The sequence below is a fragment of the Drosophila arizonae genome, chromosome 2, assembly GCF_054131065.1.
Source record: "Drosophila arizonae isolate 15081-1271.41 chromosome 2, UAZ_ARI_1.0, whole genome shotgun sequence".
Taxonomy (NCBI): Eukaryota; Metazoa; Arthropoda; class Insecta; order Diptera; family Drosophilidae; genus Drosophila; species Drosophila arizonae.
Window position 1 is genome coordinate 33,810,604 of NC_142922.1, and position 19,793 is coordinate 33,830,396.

Sequence of the window (19,793 nt, forward strand, 5' to 3'; positions counted from 1 at the left end):
TACGCCTTATTAGGGGCGTGGCATATCGAAAAATACCCTGTAATTTTCACATTTTTTGAGCGTAAGAATTAAAATTTTGCAATTAAGTTACCGTTTGCTCGTTCAAATAACTGGCCAAAAATGAAAGTCTACGGCCACTAGGGGCGTGGCAATCGGCATTTATGTGCGGCATTTATATGCGTCAGCCATCTAATTACGTATTTGAACACATAAATGGGCTTAATAGGCATTAACAGCACGGAAGGACAATCAATCGCCGCGAGATTCTTAGAATATGCTACAGTACGCATTTATGTGTACATATGTACATACACACATACAAATGAGCGCGTGTATAAGGCTGGAATGCTTGATGCAATGCGTGGAGACTTACAAATATACATATACTATGTATGTATTTGCTTATATGTATTTGAGGGCTATTTAAGAAGAAACAAATTTAAACTTATAAAATTATTCGACTAAGTAAAAGAAGAGTATTAAGTGCCATTCATTCAAGCTCGCACCTTCCCAATAAAATACCTATTTTATAAAAAAACACTATACAAAAACAAAAAAACAAGTAAGAACGTTGCAGTCGGGCGTTACCGACTGCGGAATACTCATTCACATCCCATCAACAATTTAGCAGCTAAATTTAGCTTTAATACTGTAGAAAATACACCTCATTTTTGGTCAGTTCTTAGTATGTAATAACGGTACCCTAACTGCAAAGTTTGAATACTTACCCTCGAAAAATGTGAAAATTATAGGGTATTTTTCGATATGCCACGCACCTAAAGAGGTGTACAAATTATTTTTGGGTCATCGAGGAGGTTACTGGTAACTTAACTATCTAAATTTGAAGCTTCTAGCTATTATACTTTAGGAGATATCAGCTTTTGCGGTTTGCCACGCCCCCTGTTGGCGGACATATATAGGACAAAACTTTTTGGTCTTGGGTGATTAACCCGAGTATATATACAAAATTTGAGGTCTCTTGCATCAATAGTGTCCAAAATATAGCAGAATTTAAAAAATCACTACATCTTCAGGTCCGATTTGCCACGCCCCTAATGAGCGTAGACTTATAATTTTGTCTTTAGACTTTATAGAATCATAACATTAGCTGACGAGCGAAATTTCAGCGATCTAGCTGTAAAACTTTTGAAGTTACAGTTTTATCCGATTTGCCACCCCCTTAATGGGCGGAGATATATCCGCTATAGCTCGTGATCTAGGGTGGTCGACGCGGACGTACATACTAAATTTCAGCTTTCTAGCTCTTCAACTAACATGATTTATGGCATATCGGAAAATGCATTATCCGATTTGTCGCGCCCCTAGGAAAATTTTAACACTTTGTAAATCGGAGATATACACGAGTATGTGTTCCAAATTTCAAGTCTATAGCTTCAACAGCGCCGAAATAGATTGCGTTCATACGGACAGACGGACAGAAGGACGGACGGACAGCAAGACGGACATTGCACAAAACCAATATTCACTTTCGTGAATGAGGATAAAAATTGAGGCTCAAAAGAAGCCCAAAGGAGAGAGGCAAAAAGACACATAAGTTATTTTATTTACGGCAAATTGAGCATAGAAGCATTTGAGAGAGCAGAGAGAGAGAGAGAGAGAGCAAGACAAAAACTTGAGCATAGAGACATCTTTTGTTCAAAAATCGACCATCTCGGTCGAGCACATGAAGCGAAATGATTGTCCTTTTTTTCGTAGCTCGAACATAAAGAGAACCGAGCAAATAAGAAATTATCTGGGGCTTTAATGCTAAAAAAAAAAAACAGTCGGTCGATACCGATTGCAGAATCCTCATTCACAGCCCAAACGCTGTTAACCAGAGTATATAGTGCAATTTTCAAGTCTAGTGCGCAACAAAAAATAGGGCATGATCCCACTAAAATTCGAAAATTATTGATAGCTATTGCTATGATCATTGCACCATTGCATTCATAGCGCCAGGATAATATTCTTTATTGATGGCTTGGCCCTCCGGTAAGAATTCCGAATATACAACACCACGAATTCTTCAGTTGAAGAAGTCAAAGGACGTCCTGAACGTGGTAAATCGTTCACTTCTTCTCGCCCCTCTTTGAACGATTTATACCTAAAGTAAGCTTGAGTTGTTTACATGGGTGTATCACCAAATGTTTTTTTTTATACCCTGAACCCATTGAAAATGGGAAATCAGGGTATAATGGTTTTGTGAAAAGTATGTAACGGGCAGAAGGAGGCGTGGCAGACCCCACAAAGTATATATATTCTTGATCGGCGCGACGAGCTGAGTCGATATAGCCCTGTCCGTCTGCCCGTCCGTCCGTCCGTCTGTCCGTCCGTCCGTATGAGTGCGTCGATCTCAGAAGTTAGCAAATTGCAGGGCTATATCGGACTATATCTCATTCACGAAAGTGAATTAGTATATTGGTTTTGTGCAATGTCCTTCTTGCTGTCCGTCCGTCCTTCTGTCCGTCTGTCCGTATGAACGCAATCTATTTCGGCGCTATTGAAGCTAGAGACTTGAAATTTGGAACACATACTCGTGTATATCTCCGATTTATAAAGTGTTAAAATTTTCCCGATGCGTGGAAAATGCATTTTCCGATATGCCATAAATCATGTTAGTTGAAGAGCTAGAAAGCTGAAATTTGGTATGTAGGACCGCGTCGACCACCCTAGATCACGAAAGACAGGAAAATTATAAGTCTACGCTCATTAGGGGCGTGGCAAATCGGACCTGAAGATATAGTGATTTTTTAAATTCTGCTATATTTTGAACACTATTGATGCCAGAGACCTCAAATTTTGTATATATACTCGGGCTCATCACCCCGCTAAAGACCAAAAAGTTTTGTCTTATATATGTCCGCCAACAGGGGGCGTATAATAGCTAGAAGCTTCAAATTTAGATAGTTAAGTTAGCAGTAACCTCCTCTATCGATGACCCAAAAATAATTTTTACGCCTCTTTAGGTGCGTGGCACATCGAAAAATACCCTGTAATTTTCACATTTTTTGAGGGTAAGCATTCAAACTTTGTAGTTAGGGTATTGTTATCACGTTCCAAGAACTGACCAAACATGACGCTCAGTAGGAGCGTGGTACAGTACTAGAGCGAAACTTAACTACTAAATTGTTGATGGGATGTGAATGAGTATTCCGCAGTCGGTAACGCTCGACTGCAACGTTCTTACTTGTTTTAAATTCATAACTCTTTGTGGTCCCTGGTTTTTACGCCGCCCGTATACCACGCTTTCTCCTGCCCCGGGTCCCTCGGGCTCCACTTGTAAGGTTACATTTATTACGGCCGAGGCTAAAACTCGGTCTCACAAAGGCCAGAACTTAGAAGAAAATTTGTTAAGTTCTACGGGACACACAGAATCGGAAATGGGGGGATACTGGTTAAAGGTTAGGTGACCACGCGGAGCAACTTCGCCGACTACGTGGGTGCGTTATGGGAGGTTAATTGGGCTACTACGGGCGGTAGACTGCCGACCGAGGAACTTCCACCGTTGCCCGCGCCCACGCTCACTTTCAGATCAGACAGTTTTAAACTTACGCGTTACAAAGTCTAATTGCTACGAAACCTGCAACTACCAATGGAAACTTAATAATTATACAACAATGCCTTACGAACTATAAATGAAACCTTATTATCTAGCTTACGTACTACAAATGAAAACTACAACAAAGTGCAAAACTTCAATGGCTTACGAACTACCAATCAAACCTTATTATCCAACTTCCGCACTACAAAAGGCTGCTTGCTATGGCGCGAGCAGACAACGCAATGTAAGGCGGTTCGAGGGCGAGCTACTTTACAAAGTCGACCATCTCAGTCGAGCGCATGAAGCGAAATGATTGTGCTTTAAATATAAGGAGCCGAGCAAGTTGTCTGGGGCTTCAATACTAAAAAAAGTGAAAAAAAAACTCTTTATACTGTGTGTCCGGCCTTTGTGCTCTATGGCTAGTGGTAGTATGCAGTTAAAGAAATTTTTGGTAATTTGATGTCAATTACATATAACAGATAAACGAACGGACATTTATTACGTTATATACGTTATGATTCTTATAAGGCATGGCTTAAAGACTAGACGAGCGTAGAAAGCACAATTGCAAAGAAATTACGTGCACTCAGAACTCTATTAAGGCGCTGTCAGTCGAAAATTATGAAGCCGGTTATTAATATTTTTTTTTTTTTCAATCTATGAAAATTATAAGACTTTCTTGATAAAGCTTTCCTGGCTGGCAAGAAAAGGGTTGTATGTCATACAAATAATCCCCAGGAAAATTGCAGGAAATTTTTTGATATGCCCGCCTCAAAGAGGCATAATAATTAATTCCAGGTCATCAGCAGAGGCGATTATTAGTAATTCAACTATAAATTTTTTTCTATACTCATTCACGAAAGTGAAATGAGTATATTGTTTTTTGTGCAATGTCCGTCCGTCTGTCCGTATGAACGCAGTTTATTTTGGCGCTATTTAAGCTAGGAACACATACTCCTGTATATCTCAGATTTATAAAGTGTTAAAATTTTCCCGATGCGCCCACTAGGGTCGTGACAAATCGGAAAATGCATTTTCCGATATGCCATAAATCACATTAGTTGAAGAGCTAGAAAGCTGAAATACAGATCACGTCGACCACCCAAGATCACATGCCATGGTAGATCTACGCCCATTGGGGCCGTGACAAATAGGATAAAACTGTATCTCCTGGAGTCGTAAAGATAGAATGTTAATATTTTGCACGCGAGCTAATGTTATGATTCTATGAAGACTGATGAAAATATTACATGTCTACGGCCACTAGGAGCGTGGTAAATCGGCAAACCTGATGAGCGTATACACTTGACTATGATGGTGTTTAGTTTCGTATTGATCTTTATTCTTCTGAGCATTGGTTTATAGACCCAGACTCATGCATATTTTCAACCCTTAAATCTAGTGCGTCTATTGCTGAGTGCGCAAGGTTCAGCATTGGTCTATTACATATTCTTATCTTATCGCTATGTTTGTAAGCCTCCGCGTTGGTCTATTAGCTATTCTTATATTATCGCTGAGGCTGTAAGGCTCTGCGCTCGTTTCTAACATAATTTGACTCTGGGGTTGCAAAGGTTAGTGTTCATTTGTCATTTATAGAGTCCGTACATATGACCCTTATCTTTTCCCAGTGCACTACCTGCCAGTCATTGAGCGCGTCGGAGGCATGTATACGATCTTCGTATACTCAACCATTCTACAAATTATTCTTTGTGGTGGATGATTAAAAAAGTCTCTTCTTAATAAACAAAAGTGCAAACGGCAAATCCTAAACAGACTAATTGTAAGTGATTATCGCACTGACGTGCGAGATTCTTACATAATGATTAATAAACTTTCCATTGCAATTACGTTAAAGGCAATCAAAATATAAGCGACGACTATTTCGATTGTCTTAAAAGGAGCCATTAGCACGTGGCATAACAGCGCTGTTTGAACTTAATACAGATACTACTACTGTTATAGATATAAAATAACTAGAAGAGATGGAGGATATAATAAAGGACAAACGTATAGGTCATGCTACTCCTTCCTATTAAAAGAACGAGAGAAAAAATATTATTTTTAATTGTTCTATAAATTACAAAGTATTATTATTTATCATTTAGGTAAAGTTTTACAAACGAGGTCAAAATATCCTTGGATATATATGACGTACACCGAAATAAATTTAAAGTTATAAGATCCCTGCACGGACGGAGAGGCGGATCTAAAAGATGGCATATGTATACTATTTGGGGCCTTCATACATACGCTTTTCTCCAAAGCATAATACCCTACAATTCCATTTCCAATATCGATGAGTTCAGGGTATAACAAATCGATACTGCTCGACTAGCAGATCTACATAACCCTTTGAATAAGTGATATTCCAACCATTCTACCTTTTTTAATGCATACACACTCACGTACTAATACAAGCATACAAGTATATAAGCAAAACTGTGTAATATTTGAAATAAGTTCCTTTTTTATATAGGGGGCAAAGTGGGCATGGTATAACCAAAATCAAATTGTAGTTATAGTCGATAAAATGAGATAGGATGAATTATCGAATATATATTATGAACTTGTACTGCTTGTACTTTATAGAGTCTCCCACGCCTCCCTAATGGAACAGACAGGCAGAGGAGCGGACGGGCGGACGGAAATTGTATTTACAATTTAAAATCTAGCATACGCAAAGGCATACGGGCAGACGGTCGGACGAATGAGCGCACAGACGGACAGGGCTAGTTCAAGTCAGCTAGTCATCCTGATCAAAAAATATATATGTAACTATCCCAACATTATACCCTGATTTCTAATTTTCAATAGATTTAGGGTATAATGTGAAAAAAGAGTTATAGTCAAGAAGAGATCATCTTAACTCTGCAAACAAATAATTTTAAATCATTTAGCACTTGCATGCATAAATTCAAAAACACATGCACACAGGCATTCACACAAATTTCAACATGTGAAAATACCCTTCAAAGAGGGGTTTTTGATGTAAGCATTAAAAATTGGGGCAAATTGCGCGTTGTAACCATTTTTGTTTTCGACATTTATACAGCAAATATAAATTATTTAGGTTTATGTGATGGCGGCGTTCATACGATCGGACAGGCGGACTTGTAGACGAACATGACTAGATCAACTCGGCTCGTTATTTTAATTAAGAATATATATATATGTAGGATTATGATTTATTTGGTATTAAGAGTCAATTTTACGATTTTCTCTTAATTACAAACTATGATGAGTTTCACAATAAATGTCTACAATTTATATTATATTAATTAGATTATAATACTATAAAGATTAATTTTAGCCACACTTATATAATTTAATTAATAATTACACGAACGTGATCCTCCTCAGGCGAACCCCATCACCTCCCGCGATCTCCATTCTACTTCTACTTTCTTTCCTTATCCCGTAATTTCAACTGCACGTCCTCTCTACTTTGCGACTGCCTTACAACTGCTCTGTACTACGGCTACCCCACGACTCTTCTTCTTCTAAGAACGACTCTTGATCTAGTTCAAAACTTGCGTTCACTCCGAACTACTCTGCGGCTCATCTGCCAGGGATGTTGTAACTTTTAGGAATTACACATTCGGCCCTCCTGACAAGTCCTTCACCCGAAAGAATCCTCATTTTTATATATTCGGACACTGTCGTCATCCAATGAGGTCCTTCTCCAACTGCCTTCTCTACATCATATCTGCCTTGATCTTTCATCTCTGCTATATTGTACGGCTTTGAATACTTTTCATTCATTTTCGTTTTAATTTCGTCTTTTCTCTTTAACAATTTTTTTCGGAACACTTCTTCATTCATTTTTAAGCAATTCAAACTTAAACGCTTCTTGCCGTTCTTCTTGGCGTCTAACACAATTGAGGAAACATATTCCGAAACTCTTTGCTTAATCATTTTCTCCGCTTCCAAATCCTTTATCTTTTGACCTGATCGCTATCTATTAATTGTTTCGGATGCTGATGGCTGTAATAATATTCTAATTTTAGTCACTACTATATCAACGAAATCTAAAATTGTTGTGCCAAGAATTACCGTGACCGCGATATCCTCATCTGGCACTACATGAATTTCGATATTCATTTCAACATTATGAATCTTTACTGCTATTGTAAAACTTGCGAACGTCAATATCTGACCATCACCTACACCCTTTAAAGTTTCACTAAGGCTTGACAATTGCCTTATCCCCAACTTCTGGTATACTTTTGAATCGACTTCATTAACAATATCTCCGATTTCTTCTGCTCATTTTCGACTTCGCCCTTGCACTGCACTGCACGATGTCCTGACTTATCACATTTAAAGCAACAAAACTCTTTCTTAGGACAATTCTTAAAGAAATGCGAGTAATCTCCACATTTAAAGCATATCCTATCTTTGCTATCCGAAAAATCTTTCTCTGGATTCTCTTTTTCAATCACTTTCGAATTTCGCAACCTCTGAAAGTTCTCTACCTGTACCTGTACCTGTACCTGTACCTGTAGACAAAGCAATTTGTTGAAGGTGCTGCTAAGTCGCTTATTTGCAGTCAGAGAGGTATCAATAACTGGGGGAAATCGAAAGCTGCACTGATAAGTAAATTTGAGGTAAAAATGACATCGGCAGAAATTCACAGAAGGTTGAGAAAGAGGCAGCTACTTCAGGAATATTTGTATGCCTTGATGGAGATAGCAAGGAATATCGATTTAGATGAAGGGAGCTTGATCGAGTATTTTGTTGAAGGGATCCAGATTCTAGGATAAATAAGACACTTTTTTACCAAGCTCGATAGATTAAACAGTTAATTTACTTATCAGTGCAGCTTTAGATTTCCCCAGTTATTGATACCTCTCTGACTGCAAATAAGCGACTTAGCAGCACCTTCAACAAATTGCTTTGTCTACACAAACAACTGCAGCTCTGACCACTGAACAGTAACTGAACTCGAGCCATCAAGCTTATCTACACTATCTTCGACATCTTTAAGTGTAAACCACGATCTGCCTTGCTCAACATTACGCACCAATGGAACTGTTTTCACTATTTCATCATCTGGGTCCTCTTCCTCTACTCCTAAACCATAATGTTCTAACAGCCTGTTCTCCAATTCTACTTTGCGTCCAGCAGTACTCAGTTGCAATTTATCTAATTTACCTCTCAATTGGCCAACAACAAGCCCTAAAATCTCGCTTCGTTCCATTTTTCAACTATTTATCAGTTTACTTAAACAATAAATTTAAACTTATCGCTTTTCGTTATTTAAATTATTCAGCAGCCCAATCAGCTGTGAATGTACACATCGATTAGCAATTTATTATGTTATGTTAATTGACTCTTTTAACTTTGCTCGCTTACAATTGCTCCTACGACTTTAGATTTTCTACTTTTGCTACACAATTTATTGATACCACTAACCAGAGAACACATAGACTAGACATCTAGAACAAATTTTTTCACCGACGAAGAAATGCGCTGAGGAGACTACACAACTTCGTATTTGCTCGGCTCAGTCTCTTGAGGCTCAAGCAGTGAAAATATTGCACGACAAAATCAGTGTGCTGCAAGCGCTCAAACGAAATGGTGCCATTCTTATAAGAAGCACGGCTATGCGCTATTTGTCCTACTCTCTCTCACTCTATCTCTCTCTATGGTCTCCCAAATAGCAGCAGCGCACAGACAATGAAAATTGTTCGCGACGATCCCAGCTCTTTCCTTTTGAGTGAATGGTATACCGAAATCATAAAAGCGTTTGTCACTCTCATGCAAACAAAATGTAAGCGTTTCGATGGTTATTCGTAGGAAGGGTATGAAAGCGTTGATACGCATAAAGAATATGATTTCGCGACGGGCAAGCACACAACACTTGCAGTCTCTGGAAACATGTGTGAGTTACGCACACAACTCTTGCTGCCTGAGCAAATTGAAATGCCCAAAATTTACCGTTGATTGGCCTCTGAGTGAGCACATACATTTGCATACATATGTGTATGTATGTATGAGATGGGATAATAATTGTCTGGCGATTCAGTAGTTTGTCAATTTTGTATGGTTTGAATTGTAGAGTGACTGTCAAATGAGCCTTTCGACATGCGTATTTCATTTCCACTTGAAGTTTTTATAGTCCACTAGCCAATATATTGTAAGGCAGTCGTCGACTAGACCTCGTACCGAACGGTTGTGTTATCGTAAAGTAAAGTTCAGTTCACAGCTTATCAATTTTTCAAGCGCCTGTTTTTTTTTTGTACACTCATTCTTCACCTTCCAATACACACAGAAGCATAAAAGCATATAGTAAGTCAAATACACAGCTATGCCCACAGGGCATTATAGTCAAGGGGAGAATCGCTTTGCAATGCTAAGCGATAGCCCCAAAACCAAAGGAAACAAGTAAGAAAACTCTAGTCGAGAGTGCTCGACTAGATACTACCCTGAACCCAACAAATAACAAGTAAGAAAGCTCTAGTCGAGACTGCTCGACTACGAGATCCCCTGAACCCTTGGAGCAATAGATATTTCAATAATTTTTCGCGTCTTTTAGCTTACACAAGAAACACGCACACACACACACACAGGCACGTACGCACACACAGGCATACAGACACACATACACACACACACACGCATACATACACAAACGCATACACACACACATACACATACACACACACATACACAAACACATACACACACATACACAAACACATACCCACACAAGCACCCACGCATAAACACGCATGGGCTGCAGTGTGCGCTTACTATGAGAACTTAATTGTTTAATAACTTTTTTTATGGACGTACGATCTTCATGAAACTTTCAGATTATGATTATAACATGGATATGCATGTAACTGCCAAAGAACAAGTCTCTAGTATTTGAAATACGCTTTTTACAAAAGTGAGGGTGAGGGGGTGAATTTAAGGGTGGGGGGTAAATTTTAACAAAAACCGAAATTGTATAAATTGCATATAAGCATACATTAAAAATTTGGAGACTCTAGTAATAAAGGTCTAGAAGATATAATTTTATAACTGGTTTTCGATAAGGTTTTTTATCGATAAAAAAGATCGGGATGAGTTATCGATTTTTAATGATAAACTTGATATGCGCGCTGTAATTACAGACATTTAAAAAAAAAATTGAAGTCTCTAGCTCTTATATCTTCTGAAATCGACGCGTTCATACATACGGACAGACGGACAGACGGACGGACGGACAGACGGACAGACAGACGGACAGGGCCAAATCAACTCAGCTCGTCGCCCTGATCAAGAATATATATACTTTGTGGGGTCTACCACGCCTCCTTCTGCCTGTTACATACATTTCAACAAAACCATTATACCCTGATTTCCCATTGAAAATGGGTTCAGGGTATAAAAAAGAACTCAACTTGTTCAAAATCATAACAATATCGATAAATGCACAAACTTGTGAATAGTTGTGAACAATAAGTAGTTCACAAATTCATCGAAAGTGATCGAGTGTCATTTGTGCGCTGAGCTTTAAATTGTATGCTGTTTTGTTAGATTCATTAAAAGTTTTATAAAATATGCCAAAAACGTATACCCAAAAATTTCACGATGTGTGGTTGAGTGGCGAGTTGCGAATGTGACAAGACGGAGGAGCATGAGGCTGCACTGTGCCTATACATAAAATTAATAAAAACTCTTTATACAAACTTAGAAAAATATTACAGATATGGATTACAAAGGCATGATAAATGCTGCCATAATTATGTGCTGCCAAAAAAATGTTTGGCAAAAATAAGCGACAGCTCCAAATATGCTATTAATGATGAAGAAAGTATATTGGAACAATTGGACGACATTTTAACTATCATTTAAAAACTTAATCATAAATAAAAGTAATAAATTTAACATATAAAATTTTAACAAAATTTGGCAATTTCTTTTAGCAATTTTAATAAATTTTTTAGCAATTTTAGCAACTTTTTTTTTGAAATTCTAGCAATTCTTGCCTTCAAAATTCTGGCAGCACTGATCGGCTGCGTCCTGACGGTATCAATCGTAGCGCACAGCCACATGGCTTGCGCTCTCGATCGACTACGTCCCACGACGAATCTCACCGACAAGTTAGTGTAGTTAATCGTAGCGCACAGCCACCTTGCTTGCGTTCTTGATTAACTTTTTCTTTACGCACCAGCTCATCCGCCTGCGTATCAGCAAAATTTGACATCGACTGACTGCTTCGACGTCCCTGCATGCACTATTTCTTCTTTGTCTGCTTTCTGCTTGCGCGCTTCGCTTTAGCAGAAAAGTGAATTGTAAAGTAACTTGAAACTGTCACTGAGCATATCTTCTGTCTCGCTCATACGTTTGTGATAATTGTTTACTACGCGATTTCTGCAATTTTGTCTTGCGCGGTTCAATTAATTTAATTGTTCGCGGTGTAACTTGGACCAATCCCGGTTGAGTCCCCAATTTGTAGGATTATTTAATTTATTGAATATCTAAGAGTCTTAATTATAAACTCTGACGAGTTTCACAATAAATGTCTACAATCTATTTCATTTAGTATTATGGATTATGGCTTTTTATGGGCGATTTCGATCAGTTCTTGTGACCTTTATTTGACTTTCATCTAAGTCAGCTGCGCGACTGCTCTAGTTGACGACTTTCTTACGACTTCCTTTCTTAGCGACGGCTCATCTAACTCTAAGCTTGCATTGACTCCGAATCACTTTCTGGTGCATCTGCCAGGGATGCTGCAACTTTTAGGAATCCCACATGTATATATGTAAGTCAGCCTTATACACGCGCTCATTTGTATGTGTGTATGTATGCACATATAAATGCGTACTCTAGCATATTCTAAGAATCTCGCTGCGATTGATTTGTCTTTTCATTGTTTTTGAATTTCCAGCCGCTACACTGTTTTTTTTTTTTTTTTTGCTATGTGGCGTCATAACAATAATGTGATTTCGTTTTAACTACTGTTGTTCGAATCGACGCGGTGGTGCTGTAGGCAGAAGCGCCGGTGATCTTTATTTTAGATATTTTGACATGAACATGTTATTCGGCTTGGGTGCGAGCTCAAATCCCGCGGAAAACACTTTTTGTAAATTGTAAATTTCATAAATTTCATAAAAATGTTTCTTTCCATATTATGAATATCTATCTATCTATCTATCGCTCAACAAATGTGAAAAGTATAGGGTATTTTTCGATATGCCATGCCCCTAAGGAGGCTTAAAATTTTTTTTGGGGCATCGATGGAGGAGGCTACCAGTAACTTAACTATCAAAATTTGAAGCTTCTAGCTCTTAAACTGTAGGGGATATAAACTTTTGCGGTGTGCCACGCCCCCTATGGGCGGACATATAACTACCATAGCTCGTTGGACTTGGGTGGTCAACCCGCATATAAATTATAACAAGACTGTGTTTTACTTTGAATCTTTTTATTTTACTGCTCGTGTGAGCTTTCTGAGAGAAGATTATAAACTAAACTTTTATAAAACTAAACGGCGGCTCCAAGCCATCGGTGCCGGCGGCCGGGCCGACAGAACGCTGAGCTTGCGTCTTCCATGGATGATCAGCCCGCTTCTGCGTGCTGGTGTCTAATTTCGCCTGCAACTCTGTCGCAACGGCGTCCGGTGTAGAAATTGCCGACTTGTTGTCAGCACTATTTGATCGGCGCGTGCTAACTCCTCCCCGGGTAGGTTGAAACCCGTCCTCGGGTTTCCCATTGATCGACTTCCGTTGACATAGTTTAAAACCGATAACTAGGAGGAAGACAAGAGAGTCAATGATAGTGACGCAACCAAATGACCTTGATGACAGTTCGGCCTTGAGGTTACTGATGTGTCGTGCAGGAACGGAAGGCTCAGGTGTTCTCGGAATAGTGTGATGTTGACTATTCCTGACGTCGAAACTGCTGGTTTTTTTCTCAGAATACCCCGATGATTTATGTAAGGTTCCGTTACGTTGTTCCATTCAATGAGATGTGGTCATCGAAGGTGACTAAATAAGTCCCCGTGACCTGCTGGCTAGTTCCGGTGCTGCCCACTATGTCGATAGTGGCGCTGTTGATGATAACGATGCCTTCATCGACTACGATTATGAGCTTTAGATGCCCAAGACGTGTAGCGCATTGTGCAGTGCAACCTGAGACCAACTGTTGGGCACATGTTGCTTTCTGCATTTGTTTGCAGATGGTGGTGCTCACTGTAGGGGCGCAATCCCGCACGGCGAAGGTTTTTGTCCCGCAATCCCGCAGGGAAATTGAAAGAATCAAATCTTCTAAGTCCGAAATAATCATTCTGTTTTTCGCCAAGATAGTCGTATAAAGATATTCGGCTTCAGTATCTGGTTTTTGAATTGTGTTAAGAGCTCTTGAAATTTCGTTGAGTCTTACTTTAATTTTGTTATTGATCTCGATTTGCTTGTTTTCAGCGTCTACTAATTGTCCTTGTTTAAATTTTATCTGCTCCCAGTCATCGAAATCTGGGGTTCCTGCTATTGCTTTAAGGGCACTACCTATCAAGTTTATGCTTCTGGCCTGTCTATGGTGAACGTTAAGGGTACTAATTAAAGTGGCTATGTGTTGTAAGTCAGTCTTAAGTACCTGTCTCATATGGTCTTTGGGTAGTCCGTCTATTAAGTTCCACGTCTCGTCAACATATGTCCCGAATATCGTCAGGTTAGTTGTGTGTCCCTTGTAGCCGTATTCGTCCCAAATCGTCACGTCGCCGTCTATTATAGGTATGTAGTCCGCGTGCGTATAGTCATTAAGTCTCGAAGTCGCTTCAGTTCTAGTCAGAGCCACTATTTTTAAAACTAGAATATATTTTATCCTATGGTAAAAGAATGTAGTTATTAAAAAGGATTTTTTTTTTTTTTTTTTTTTTTTTAATTAAAAAATTAAACAAATGGTTTACTAAGGTTGTCCTTATGGACCACCCTCCCCTTTATAAGAACCGTTGTTCCAAGGTCTGCTTCAACCGCTGCTTCGGTGGAAAAGCGTGCAAGTTTGTTTCCCAGTCTCTTGTTGGACTTTACCCATACTTTCTCTCCTATTTGGTACGCTTTTTGGACCCTGTTCTTGTTATGTTGCTCCAAAGACTTTTCTTGTGCTGACGTGAGGTTGTTTTTTATCTGCACTGCAACGTTTGTAGGGATATTATCAATAATTTCTATCGGCTTTTTCTTTGTCACCGAGTGGATCGACCTATTGTAGTTTATTGTCGCAAGGAGGGTACTGTCAATAGTATCTTCAATGTGATTTCCATTTTTTAGGCAACGACTTATATCCCCTAAAGTACCGTGAAAACGCTCGACCTGCCCGTTAGATGTACTATGTAGGGGGGGTGCGTTTGTGATCACTATGTCAAAGTTGTTTGACAACATTGCCCTGATGGTCTCTGAGTTTAGTGATTTTTCGTTATCGCAGTAGATTGTTTTTGTCTTTGGAAAAATTTAAAAGTTGCAAGAGTGAAGCCTTTACATCCACAATTGCTCGTGATCGGATTGGTTGGACGACAGCAAACTTGGAAAATTTGTCAATACAGGTTAAGAAGTATTTCCCATCTGTGGAGTAAATGTCTACATGTAACATTTCTCCAGAATATGAAGGTAAAGGGGTTATCCCCTTAAAAAAATAGTCCCTTAGTATTTGTTGGGCATTCTCCTGTGCTGCGCGATGAGCGCGATTGTGCTCCGCTATAGCTATTTCCCTTTGCTCTGTAACGTCTGATATATCTATCACGAAACTTTTAGAATGCCGAAACGTTGTTGAGGAGAATTCCTTCACTAGATTATGCTGAATGGAGGCTAGAATAGGAAGTTCACAATATATTGCGTTAGTAACCTCGGAGTTTACAACCTCTCGTAGAGTTTGTATTAATGTGTTGCGATCGGAAAACTGTATAACGTGTCGGGTTTTCCTTCTAAACAAGATATATGTCTTGTGTTGTGGGACAGTGCTTTCCTCCAATATAATCTGGTTTCGGAAGCAGTTTACCGGCTTATCTGTTGTCTCGATTGTGTAAGTTAAGGACTCTTCGCTGTGGATCGTAGCGGCATCAGATTCTGCCGTGTCTTCCAGAGCGTTGATATTCTGTCGAGACAGATCGTCTGCTACAAGGTTTTCTTTGCCAGGCTTATCATCTATAAGCGTTTGCGTTATGCTCATCAATGAAAGCCTTCCAGCGCTTTATTTTGGCATTCAGATTTTTATCCGATACCGCAAGTGTTAGCGGCTGGTGGTCTGTGTAGATGTTAAGGTTTTTAACACCGTACAAGTAATTTCTGAGATTTTTCAGTGCCCACACAATGGCTAGGAGTTCTCGCTCATTTGTGGCAAAGTTAATCTCATTGTCTCGCAATGTGCGCGAGATCATTGTTATAGGGCGTCCGCCCTGAGATAGCACTGCGCCGAGCCCTTGGCCTGACGCGTCTGTTGTCAAGTCAAATGGTCTTTTAAAATCGGTATATGCCAACAGCACCTCCTCGGACGCTAGCAACTCTTTTAATCTGTTGAAGGCATTTAACTGGGTTTGGTTTAATTCGAGTTTCACTTTCCTTGAATGGTTGGCGCTTATTTTCAAACTTTCGCCTTTCAAGATCTCCGTTAGGGGTCTTGCAATGCTGGCGAATCCTGCTATGAAGCATCTGTAATAACTTGCTAACCCTAGGAATGATCTAAGGTTAAACAATGTTGTCGGTGGTTGGAAATTCTTAATGGCCTGCACTTTGTCGGTCGATGTCCGAATTCCACCTCTGCATACTGTGAATCCCAAATATTCCACATCCTTTTTGAAGAATTTAGTCTTTTTTTTGAGAAACCCTCATGCCTGCATCCCTAAGGCTTTTCAAGACCCACTCAATGTGTCTGATGTGGTCTTCCTTATTGGGGGAGAAAATTATTACGTCGTCCACATAGACGTAACAAGTTTTTCCATTCATTGACAGCAAGGAAGGAAACATTTTTATAAAATTAATAAAATATGAAAAAGCTAAAAAAAAACAAAAAAATTTGCAATTTACAATAACGAGTTTTCCGCGGGATTTGAACTCGCACCCAAGCCGAATAGCATGTTCATGTCAAAATATCTAAAATAAAGATCGCCGGCGCTTTTGCCTACAGCACCACCGCGTCGTTTCGATTAACAGTAGTTAAAACAAAATCACATTATGTTTATGGCGCCACATAGCAAATAAAAAGCAGTGTAGCGGCTGGAAATTCAAAAACAATGCAAAGACAAATCAATCGCAGCGAGATTCTTAGAATATGCTAGAGTACGCATTTATGTGTATACACACATACAAATGAGTGCGTGTATAAGGCTGGAATGCTTGATGCTATGCGTGGAGACTTACATATATACATATATGCAAATGTATGTATTTGCTTATATGTACTTGGAGGCTATTTAAGAAGAAACAAATTTAGACTTATAAAATTAATCGACTAAGAACAAAACCATTATACCCTGATTTCCCATTGAAAATGGGTTCAGGGTATAAAAAGAAAACTATTAAGAGCCATTCAGGCAAGCTCGCACCATCCCAATAAAATATCTATTTTATAAAAATATGTATGAAACAAGTAAGAAAGCTATAGTCGAGACTGCTCGACTACGAGATCCCCTGAACCTTTGGAGCAATAGTTATTTCAATAATTTTTCGCGTCGTTCAGCTTACACAAGAACACGCACACACACACACACGCACGCACCCACGCATAAACACACATGGGCTGCAGTGTGCGCTTACTATGAGAACTTAATTGTTTAATAAGTTTTTTATGGACATACGATCTTCATAAAACTTTCAGATTATGATTATAACATGGATATGCATGTATTTGCCTAAGCCTAAGTAGTAGTATTTGAAATACGCCTTTTACAAGGGCGTATTAGTTAGTTATAAGAGGGGGGGGGGGGGGGTAAATTTTAACAAAAAACGAAATTGCATAAATTGCATATAAGCATACATTAAACATTTGGAGACTCTAGCAATATAGGTAACTGACGGACAGACGGATGGACAGACAGACGGACAGGGCCAAATCGACTCAGCTCGTCACCCTGATCAAGAATATATATACTTTGTTGGGTCTGCCACGCCGTATTCTGCCTGTTACATACATTTCATTACCATTATACCCTGATTTCCCATTGAAAATGATCGAAAACCAGTAATAAATTTATATATCCTACATCTTTATAGCTAGAGTCTCCAAATTTGTTATGTATACTTATATGCATTTTATACAATTTCGGTTTTTGTCAAAATTTACACCCCACCTCTAATTTACCCCCTCATCATTACATTTGTAAAAGGCGTATTTCAAATATTAGACTTGTGCTTTGGCAAATACATGCATATTCATGATATAATCATAATCTGAAAGTTTCATGAAGAAAGTACATCTACAAGAAAAGTTATTGAACAATTAAGTTGCTTTAGTAAGCCACCACTGCAGCCAATGCGTGTTTATGCGTGCGTGCGTATTTCTGTGTGTGTGTGTGTATTGTGTGTGTGTGTATGCCTGTGTGTGTATGCGTGTGTGTGTGCGTGTGTGTGTCTTGTGTAAGCAGAAAGACGCGAAAAATGATTGAAACAGCTATGGCTCGAAGGGTTCAGGGGATCTCGTAGTCGGGCAGTCTTGACTAGAGCTTTCTTACTTGTTTTATTTTGTATGGTTTGATTTGTAGAGTGACTGTCAAATGAGCCTTTATGACTTAATCAGTAATTTTGGCAATAAATATGTATCATTTCGACGTGTGTATTTCATTTCCACTTGAAGTTTTTATGGTCCTAGGCAATTTCAAGTCTCTAGCTCTTATATCTTCTGAGATCGACGCGTTCATACATACGGACGGACGGACAGACAGGCGGACAGGGCCAAATCGACTCAGCTCGTCGCCCTGATCAAGAATATATATACTAAGTGGGGTCTGCCACGCCTCCTTTTGCCTGTTACATACTTTTAACAAAACCATTATACCCTGATTTCCCATTTTCAATGGGTTCAGGGTATAAAAACTACTGAATCGCCAGATTCCATCCATATGCATATGTATGTACTTACTTCACGAGACCGACCAACGGTAAATTTTGGGCTTGACAATTTGCACAGGCAGCAAGAGTTGTGTACACAAGCCACAAATGCTCACACATGTTTCCAGAGACTACAAGGGTGTGTGTGCTTGCCTGTCGCGAAATCATATTCTTTATGCGCATCAACGCTTTCATACCCTTCCCACGAATAACAATCGAAACGCTTACATTTTGTTTGCATGAGCGTGACAAACGCTTTTATGATTTCGGTATACCATTCACTCAAAAGGAAAGAGCTGGGATCGTCGCGAACAATATTCATTGTCTGTGCGCTGCTGCTATTTGGGAGACCATAGGGGTAGTGAGCATAAAGATAGGGAGAGAGTAAGTAAGGGAAAAAGAGCGCATAACCGTACTTCATTTGGGAACGTGTGCATTTCGTGGCAGCGGGTGCAGCGGTCGCAGCGCACTGATTTTGTCGTGCCATACTTTCAATGCCTAGTCTATGTTTTCTCTGGTTAGTGCTTTTAGGAATCCCACATATATATACATACTTTATAGGGTGTTCCATGCCTCCCTCTGCCTGTTACATACATTTTCACAAAAACATACCTGGACTTCCCAATTTCAATGGGTTAATGGATTTAATCTTGTAATGGGTGTAGTTTTATCTTATATTTTTCTTCTCAAGCTTTCAGAAAATATTATGTGATGGTAGTTTTTAGCCATTTTTATTATAAATAAGTATGAAAGCTGCAGTCGAGACTGTTCGACTATGAGATTTTCTGAACACATCAAAGAACTGCTATTGTAAGCACATTTCTTTTATAACCACATATACAAACACATCCACACGTCCATCCAAATAAACGCATAAACTGCCTTAGGCTGGAGTGCGCTCTAAAAACTGATTTGTTGATAAACTCTTAATGAGTATGGTGCACAGAGTGAAAGAGCATTTGTTGCTTAAGAGATCTTTGAGCTCGTACAGACGATCGGACAGATGCACCATTCCCATTTTCAATGAGTTTAGGGTATATAATACATAAACATGTAGTAATGAACTTACTATTTGTTTACATTCATTGTACTACAATGCAATCAAACATCACTAATCAAATTGATAAGAATAAAATAATGCGCTTGATTGGAGTAGAGCTTTTTTTTTTATATGTATATACATGTATATTGGAATATGTTTATACTGTGCAATTTATAGAAAAATT

General features: G+C 39.0%; 1 protein-coding gene across 7 annotated transcripts in view; it reads right to left on the reverse strand.

Moving 5' to 3' along the window:
- Positions 1-19,793, reverse strand: part of FoxP (forkhead box transcription factor P) — a 192,996-nt gene that overhangs the window by 52,381 nt on the left and 120,822 nt on the right. Inside the window, exon 8 of one of the 7 annotated variants that reach the window (XR_016268517.1) lies at positions 3,724-3,902. The exons of the other annotated variants lie outside the window; for them this stretch is intronic. The gene's annotated coding sequence lies outside the window, so the exon portion shown is untranslated. The remainder of the gene's footprint in view (positions 1-3,723; positions 3,903-19,793) is intronic. 7 annotated transcript variants of the gene reach the window in all.